Source organism: Quercus robur, chromosome 11 (genome assembly GCF_932294415.1).
Source record: "Quercus robur chromosome 11, dhQueRobu3.1, whole genome shotgun sequence".
Lineage (NCBI taxonomy): Eukaryota > Viridiplantae > Streptophyta > Magnoliopsida > Fagales > Fagaceae > Quercus > Quercus robur.
In genome coordinates this window covers 2,189,258-2,198,785 of record NC_065544.1, presented here as the reverse complement: position 1 = coordinate 2,198,785, position 9,528 = coordinate 2,189,258, and the positions used below count along the sequence as shown (strand labels likewise).

Here is a 9,528-nt window from a genome sequence, read left to right as displayed (position 1 = left end):
TTTTCCCAAGTTTTGAATAGTAGATACAGTAGCTACATTATTATTATTATTTTTTTTCCAGTAATCGGTTTGTTTGTTTGTTTTTTTTTTTTTTTTTAAATATTTATGTAAGCTGGTATATATATTGTTATACTGATACAAAAAATTTCACAATTATTGACGTGCCAATTTCTTACAAGTCGAAATAAAATAATAAAATATGAGACTGACCAATCACAACTAAAAATAAATGTTTCGAGAAAATGTTACAACACTTATTGTGCAGTTCTTTTAGTTTATTCAACTGGCACGGTAGCTATTGTGCCTAAAGTTTTTTTTTTTTAGTAATCGGTTTATGTTTTTTTTTTTAATATTTATGTAAGTTGGTATATATATTGTTATACTGACACAACAAATTTCACAATATTTTTACAATTATTGACGTGTCAATTTCTTACAAGTCGAATTAAAATAATAAAATATGAGACTGTGACCAATTACAACTAAAAATAAATGTTTTGAGAAAATGTTACAACACTTATTGTGCAGTGCTTTTGGTTTATTCAACTGGCACGGTGGCTACAGTGCCTCTTTTTTTTTTTTTTTTTTTTTTTTTTTTTTTTTCAGTAATCGGCTTATTTTTTTTTTTTAAATATTTATGTAAGCTGGTCTCTATATTGTTATATTAACACAACAAGTTTTACAATATTTTCACAATTATTGATGTGTCAATTTCTTACAAATCGAAATAAAATAATAGAATATGAGACTGTGACCAGTCACAACTAAAAATAAATGTTTTGAAAAAATGTTACAACACTTATCGTGTAGTGCTCTTGGTTGATTCAACTAGCATGGTAGGCCTAAAGTTCTTTTTTTTTTTAGTAATCGGTTTGTGTTTTTTTTTTCTTTTAAATATTTATGTAAACTGGTATATATATTGTTATACAGACGCAACAAATTTCACAATATTTTCACAATTATTAATGTGTCAATTTCTTACAAGCCGAAATAAAATAATAAAATATGAGACTGTGACTAACTACAACTAAAAATAAATATTTTAAGAAAATGTTACAACACTTATTGTGTAGAGTTTTTGGTTTATTCAACTGGCACGGTAGCTACAGTGCTTAAAGGTTTTTTTTTTTTTTTTTCAATAATCGGTTTGTGTTTTTTTTTTTTAAATATTTATGTAAGCTGGTATATATATTGTTATATTGACCCAACAAATTTCACAATTATTGACGTGTCAATTTCTTACAAGTCGAAATAAAATAACAAAATATGAGACTGTAACCAACCACAGCTAAAAATAAATGTTTTGAGAAAATGTTACAACTCTTATTATTATCACAATATTTTTATAATTGTTGAGATCTCAGTTTCTTATACATTAAATAAAAAAATGCTAAGTCCACAACATTTTAACATTAATTTATACAGTGCCTAAAGTATTTTTTTTTTCCAGTTATCGGTTTGTGTTTTTTTTTTCTTTTAAATATTTATGTAAGCTAGCATATCTATTAACTATATCAAAAGAGCCAAAGGCTCATGAATAGTGTTTTTTTGGTTTATTCAATTAGTGAGGTGCACTTTTTCTTTTCTTTTTTCTTTTTTCTTTTTCTTTCCCCTTCAAGTATGCCAGTTGGTTTGAGGTTTTTGTTTTTGTTTTTTGTTTTTAAGATCTTTATATGTTTATTTTGTACTTGCAATGCAAGTTTACATTGTAAATACATAAAAGTTGTTAATATTATACACATTTGCACAAAAATGGTAAATATTGTACAAAGTTTGTAAATGAGTACAAAATTTGCCAATTTTTTTGTGTCCATAATATAAATTTACATTATAATTAAGTACAATGTATAGATAGAGATATTATGAAAATATTGTAACGCATGTGTCAATTCATTATGAATCAAAATAAAATAAAATAAAATAATAAAATATTATATCGAGATCTAGCACAACTAAAAATGTCGTGACATTTTGTTATTATTACAATATATTTACAACTATTAAGGTGTAAGTTATAGGTCAAAATAAAATAATAAAATATTGGACTAGGATTTGTCACGGTCTTATATGATTGAGATTAACTTCTTATGACATAATTATCAAAATTCTTAAAATTAATATCTCTTTTGATTAATGTAAATTTCTTTGTATTTTAAAAATCAAATGATTTATATTTATATTTTGTGATACAAATAAAATCTAAAATTGATCATAATCACTATTTTTTTTTCCCATGACTAGCACGTGCTGCCTTGACTAGTAATAATAAAATATGTTTATATGCTAGGGTTTTAAAATCTGAAATAAGATTTTTAAAATTTAAAATAAATTATAAGCTAAGTGAAGTCTCGAACTAGAGACCATTTGGGCAAAACACGCGCTGCACACCACTAAGCTAGTGATGTGAGTAATACACTGAAGTTACATCTTTTCTTTTCTCCCAGCCGCCCCCTTCCCTAAATCCTTCTCTTCCTCACACGCACAAGATTTATTTATTTTTTATCAGAGATTTGCTATGGCTAAGGACAAGATCGACGGTCAAGATCAGGGGAACCAATACGACGACGAGGAATATGAAGACTCCTCGTCGTCCTCGAGAAGATCACAGGTCTCTCTAATCTTTCTCTGTCCATTCTAAATTCTCTCTTTTGGTTTTGAAAATCTTTTCCTTTGATTTCTTTCCAACTCGGCTGTTTGTTTCTTATTCTAACATTAGAAAAAAAGAATTACTCGTCTTCAAACATGAGGCGTCGCTGGACGGCGTCCATGCCGGGGTCAGGAGCGTCTCCCATGGCGACTTGAAAAGACGAGAATACCCTCGCGGTGATACGAGAGACTTTGGGGAGACGAAGGGCAAAAGCGGAAGAAGTAGAGAAAAGATGATGTCGGTAGTTTACAAAAGAAGTGGGTTGTTGTTGTTGTATTAATATTGGAAAGGAGAGTCTGGCAGCAGCAGCGGTAGTCATATCAATTTTCTTTTTGAATTTTGTGATAAGTTTTCTTGTGGGTATCTTAGAATTAGTTAAAAATTGTGTCAATATTTCAAGTTCTTTTATTTTTTGCAATTTTTTTTTCTCAAGATTGCAACATGATTTTTAACTATATGACAGTAATTTTTTTTTTTAAATAATTAATGGGTCTCATTATCTGCATGTATAATTATCTGGAAACTGGGTAGAGAAGAAGAACAGTGGAGATTCTTTTTTCTTTTTTGGAATTTTGTGATGACTTTTCTTCTGGGTATCCTATAATTCGGTAAAAAAAATAGTCCGTATTTCATATATATATATATATATATTCTTATTTATTTATTGGTTTTTGCAAGTTGGAGCTTATGTTTTCCTAGAAACCAAACGGGCATTAGTTTTGATTTTGCCCTTTTAAATAAAAATCTGCTTTTTAAACAATCATAGTTGATGTTGGTTGAATACAAATATAAGTCCTTTGAGTAGTTGGAACCTGAATGGTTTGCAAAACCTTTCCTTTCTATGGGTTTACATTTGGTGAGCAAGATTCTTTTTGTTGGTTGGTTCCAGTCAAGGTTTCGTTGTTAATTACTGTAGACATAGAAAAGGAGAAACAGAAGATTATATCATAAAATGTAAGCCTTTTAGAAATTCTAGGCAGGAAGCATTGGAACTTTTATTTAATTTTTAAATCACAAGCAGATTATTATTGACATGCATTGTTTATTTGTAAAAGGTTTACTAATGTTTATTCATTCGAAATCTCGTTATCATATTTGGTATAAATGTAAATGATATTTAGGTTCTGTTTCATAGTTGCTTGTATGATTGGGTAGAGCATAAGTGTTTATTCTGTCTCTTGATGAAGTAAATCATATACTTGTCCCTTTGAGAGGTATATAGGAAACCAAAGCTTATAACATAGTAGCTCCTTTATTAACCTATACTAACGTGCCACAGTGACAAGTTAGTATAGGTTAATAATGTTTGTTGGTTGTCTTCAATGGTAATCCAAGTAGTGGGATTTTAAGTTTGAACCCAAGTATTATACTATGTTTGTGATGGTCACCTGACCCCCACGCCCAACCTGCTTTAAATCTAAAGAAACTGATTTTATTTGGATTGGTACTTATCTTTATAGTGATTTTCTATTACGTGTGTTGCCAATCATGTATGTCCATGGAACTTGCTTAAATAAAAACCATTGGATTAAGCTAACTAGTACAGATGAATGAGATTTGGATTCAAGGCATTTTAAATCAATTGTTTTCATTGCTATGCTTTCAATAAAATTTTATGATCTCAAATTATAATTTGACCACCTCATTATTCTCTTTAATCTTCTTCTATATATGCAACCATGACCAATTTAAGAAGTGGATAATAAAAGTCTTGTTACTGTTATCATAAAAAAAAGTTTGATTATTTTTAAGTATGGTTCCAGTTTTTATTTAGTTCGTTGATTGCTCTGTTTAGGTGTTGCAGCTTTTTGCTGCTGGTGTTTTGTTGTTTGTATAGTTTGCTTATATCTTACATGTTTGATTAAAAGAATTGTATCTCTACTTTTAGTTTTCAGAATTAAGAAACTTGTCACAGTGAATATTTGATTTTTGGTTTCCAGTTCTTTGCTAAAAACTTGGTCATTGCTAGCACAAGCATGCTATACTTCTGATGTGTTTCTAACAGGGCTAGGTGATTAGTAATGCTGGTTAGATGTATAATTTTCTATATATCCTATATAATTGGATACTAATACATCTCTTTCTTCTAAAACAATTTGACTCATATTGGAGATTGTAGTCTTTAATACTGTAATTGTCCTTTTAGTCCTTTTGATTAGAATTGTGGAGAATGAAGTTTGTTGTGTTGAGATGAAGATATGAAATCATGTCAAGAATGTTATTCTATTTAGGTTTTCTTAGCATTTAAATTAGTTTATGCATTTGGGTTTGACAGTATTCATTTATGTTGACAATCATATATTTTTTTAATACTTGGATGTCCAAATGTTGAAATGTGAAAAACTCATTAATTCTTTTATCTTCTTCTTTTTTTTCTTTTTTAATTTTCATTAATAGTTTAATACCCATTTGCTTAGGATTTGTTTTTGTTACATGGGTATAATTCCTTTTGTTCAAAATTGGGATTCTCAAATTAGGGGAGCAAGAGAGATGATCATGGTTTCAGTAGGGTACTGAAAAATTCTTTTTCCTTATAGAAAGAAACAGGAATTTATTTTTTGGTCCTGAAATCTGGGATTCTTGTTGTAAATTACTGAGCTTGGGATAAATACAAACACCTCACAGACCAAAATGTTTGTTACACGCTTGCCTTCTTTAAATCTTTTCATAGTCATTTTTTTTCGTTGTTGTGTGGCTAAATTAAATGGATATAGAGTTAAGTTTTGTTGAATTGATTGATTGTGTGTGTGTGTGTGTGTGTTTTGTATTTGATCGATTTTTTTGAGATAATGATGATTTTGCTGATAAGGTATAAACCTCTTTTTTTTTTTTTTAATGTATATTTCAACTTAGTTTCTTCATCTTCTTTTGTTATACATTTTATAATTATCATATTCGGTGATGTTAGTTTTATAGTATTATATTTTGCCCTGATGTTAGCTTTCAAATATAATATATGATTATAATTGGTTTGACTTTAATTATCCTCTTATTTTTTACATTTTCTAGGTGGATTGCTGAATTCATTTATTGCATTTGGTACAATTATTGATGCATAATGACCTATTATAAATGTTTCTTAAATGCTATATGCGTTAAAGTGGTATTTGGGGTTTGATTCTAAAGACTTAACTATCTTCTTATTGATTTGTTGCCAAGAGCGTTGTAGCTCAACTGGCACTTATTGGTGTTTCTAACGGAGATGTCCATATATATATATATATATATATATATATATATATAAATAAAATCTTCATATTGATTTGTCAGTTTGGATCTTGCTTGTTTCAGTGATTGTTTGACTAATTATTGGCTCTGGTATCATTTTTCCTTTTTTCAGACACTTCCCATTTTTCTTGATCATCTGGTTATAGCTTGGGGTGCTATTTTGATTTCAGTGACATTGATTCTTCTGTTCGGTGAGGTGAGGTATTTATCTGACTTTATTTCTGTATTTTTAAGAAAGCTAATTCAGGACAGATGGCTTATGTTGGTCTGTCTGATTTGGTATGTATTGCTTGCACATATGGATAATTTTATTTTTATTTTTTTTCTGAGATGGCCTTTTTTAGGCCTGACCAATTAATAAAAGTGGCCATTTTATTGGGAGGGATCTATTGAATGGTTGATCCCAGCCCCACTTACCACATATGCAGGATAGCTGAAAATTTTCATCCATATGATTTTCCTTTAAAAGAACTACTTAAAAGACATGAATGTATGTTTTGGCTGGTTATTTTAATTTACCCCATTCACATGTATGTTTTATGCTGGTAGTGAAGTGTGTCTGAGTTCAGTATTTTCTTTTTATTTGTGGAAGCAGATAATACTGCAATCTGTTTGTTCTTGATATGGTTTGGCAATCGGGGCAGCAGTTGCTCTAGTTCTCCGTGTTCTCGTCTTTATCTGCTTTCTTGTTGCATATCCAATCAGCAAGGTAAGATATGCAGTCAGAAACTAATAGTGAAATCGAGTTCACTTGATATGGTAAGATTATTTGTAGTGAGTGAACTTGATTTCACTATTAGTACTTTGCTATTGAATTGAACTAGGTGCTGGAATTGACTTGCAGTCACAAACTATAATTAGTTTGAGCTATAACTACTAAAGTAATGTGTTTTCCTTGGCAATTTGAATGGACCCAATGTTGAATTAAATATATACCGTGTTTGTATTGCTTGTAAGTTGCCATTGTGTCTTACAATTTATGAAATTTCTTTATGGGGTTAGTTTGAATTGTTGGCTCGTAGTCTTAGGGAGAGGAACAATATCGCATTCTCTTAGTAGTAGGTGCTATAGGCAGAAAGCTTGCACTCACAGACATTCATTATGCAGCAATTTGTAAATTACTTTATTAGCTTCATCAGCGAGTTGCTTTAGTCATAATGCTGTTTGCTTTCAGTATACAGACACGTAATTGTATGTGTTTGCTTTGCTTGATGCAAGTCATTGATTTTAAATCTTTCCCTATATTTGTTGCAGCTGCTATAATTAACTGGAGTTTAATCTCTCTAGTTGATTTGATAGCTTTTGTATGTAGTTTAGCAGATTGAATTGTATACTATTATTGTTTTACTGTACTTTGCATGCCATGTGCAATTATGCTTGCATGATGTTTATCATTTGGAATCTTTTTCTTGGGTTGGGGGTTGAGGATGGGTTGAGTTAATCTAACTTGCTATCATGAATGTTTTGATAAATTAAGAAAGAGAGAGAATCTATGGCTGATTTGTTAGGTTTAAACGTAGCATTCCACATTACTTCGGGTGTTTCTTGCTGTACATGGGATTGACTTAAAAATTCTTATTCCTCTCTTCTTTGTTCTCTCTAAAGGAGATTAGGGGTTTGTTTAGTTGTGTTTTAAGAAAATAGATTTTAAATTTTTTTCCTTATTTACACAATAAAATGTTGCAAACAAACTTTTATAGGCATAAGGAAATATTTCTTTTTCTTACATGTGATGCGACTGGCCCTAACTAATCTATTGCGAATCTATAATTGACCCCAAAAAAGTAAGGCTTAGTTGTAGTTGGAATGAAAATATCAGGAGGGTGGCTTGCTTTATGCTGAAGCTGATTGTCGATATTTTGAAATAGGGAGCTGTTGGGGTCATTCCGACAGACACTTTGTATGTTGCACTTCCTGTGTTTGAATGCACTTTTTTTGAAATAGGGAGCTAATTGCATGCACTTTTTTTTTTCATGTGTTTGAATCTCATTGGTTTGTGAGTAGTGGAAAAAAAATAGATCAATTTGGAAGTTACAACAATCTGTATATAATTGCCAGGAAGAATAAGATAAAAATTATGATCATAGAATAACTTAGAAATAATGTGCAAAACTCTCAAAATTTTTGTGAGTTCCACTTATTAAAATAAGAAATAAAAACATTTTGAATGGATAATGTGAAATGCAATTTGCATATTATTGCAAACAAATCATTATAGATAACCAATTAACCATACATGTAGGACCATATGTATCAAATTTATTTATTTATTTTTTGCTGTATTATATTGCATTTTGTTCATTGTTGTGCTCCTAGGTTCATTTCATCATCTAACTTGAGTTGTTCACAACTTATTTTTGCTTGGAGCTGAGCTTAGTTAGGAAAACAAATTTGGAAATTTTTATTTAGTAATAAGTTTTAGGAACTTGTAAATTGGAAAAAAGTTTGGGATATTTACTTGTCCTTTAAAATCCTTCTACCATTCCCAATTGGGACATTATGCAAATAAGCCAAGACTCTAGAGAGGTTGCGGCTGAGCAGTGATTGGATTAGATTTTTCTAGGTTAGGAGGTGTTTTAACACCTTGAGCTTCCAAGTTATTATTTCTAGTATTTGGTTTGCCTAGGGTAGCACGTACCATAATATATTTCTATGTTAATATAATGTTAGTTTGGAAACATTTGTGGTGTTATCTAGTTACATTTATGGTAATATCTTAGTGGAGCTAAAATTATTGTAGGTTATTTGAAATAGAAATGTGGTTTTAGGACCTAGGAGGGGAAAAAAAAAAAAAAAAAAACCTATAGCGACGGGCAAAAACCGCCGCAAAAGGACTAAAATTATGAAATAATTGAAGACCTATAGTGGCATTTATTGTTTGCTGTTAAAGCTTCAAACATATGGCAGCGGGTGAAACCGCCGCTAAAAGGGACATAGGGTATGTAGTACATGAAGCCCTATAGCGGTGCTTATTGACCGTCGCTATAGGTGACAACCTATAGCGACGGGCTTATCTTGTCGCTAAAGGCTACTTGACCTGAATGGCAACCTCATATGGCGGCGATTTTTAGCCCGCCGCAATAGACCAAAAGCGTTGCTAAATGGCATATCTATTGTGGCGCTTTTCGCGACCGTCGCAATTGACCTATAGCAGCACTGCAGCACTGGCGGGATGGCTCGCCGCAATAGGTCAAATGTACCTTAATCCGTTGGGGAGATATTTAAGTTCATTACAAATTTGCACATTATGAACTATAAGAAATTTGAGATTTCCCATCCTTTTGAAAGCTTTAGCTGCCAATGTCACCGTTGTTGGTTTATGGGAGCACAACATTATGCCACGAATTTCATTTGAACCCTGTTTGGATAGACCATTGGGTGGAACACATTGCACAATAGAATTTGTCAACATCATAAGAATTTGAAATTTTAAACAAAATAGGTTGGTGATAAACTTATATTTTTCTGAACATTAAAAAGAAAAAAAAATTATTGATTTTTTTTTTTTTTTTGCTTAAAAAAGAAGTGAAGAAAAAGAAGTTATACCGTATTTTCTGTAAGAACTTCTAAAGCTTCATCATAACACCATAGCCTTGTACGGTTACCAGGCACTTTTGATTCTTTTTGAACAATATCTCTACCCATTTGTTGTA

The 9,528-nt window shown here is 30.7% G+C and overlaps 2 long non-coding RNA genes across 2 annotated transcripts; both read left to right on the top strand.

The window, feature by feature from the left end:
• Nucleotides 1-2,420: 2,420 nt before the first annotated feature.
• On the top strand, nt 2,421-3,120 carry LOC126705402 (uncharacterized). The gene is made up of 2 exons (XR_007648285.1): nt 2,421-2,608; nt 2,717-3,120. It is a non-coding gene; the product is annotated as an uncharacterized LOC126705402 (long non-coding RNA).
• Nucleotides 3,121-5,885: 2,765 nt separating this feature from the next.
• On the top strand, nt 5,886-8,150 carry LOC126705401 (uncharacterized). Its single transcript, XR_007648284.1, has 2 exons — nt 5,886-6,071; nt 6,471-8,150. It is a non-coding gene; the product is annotated as an uncharacterized LOC126705401 (long non-coding RNA).
• Nucleotides 8,151-9,528: the final 1,378 nt, after the last annotated feature.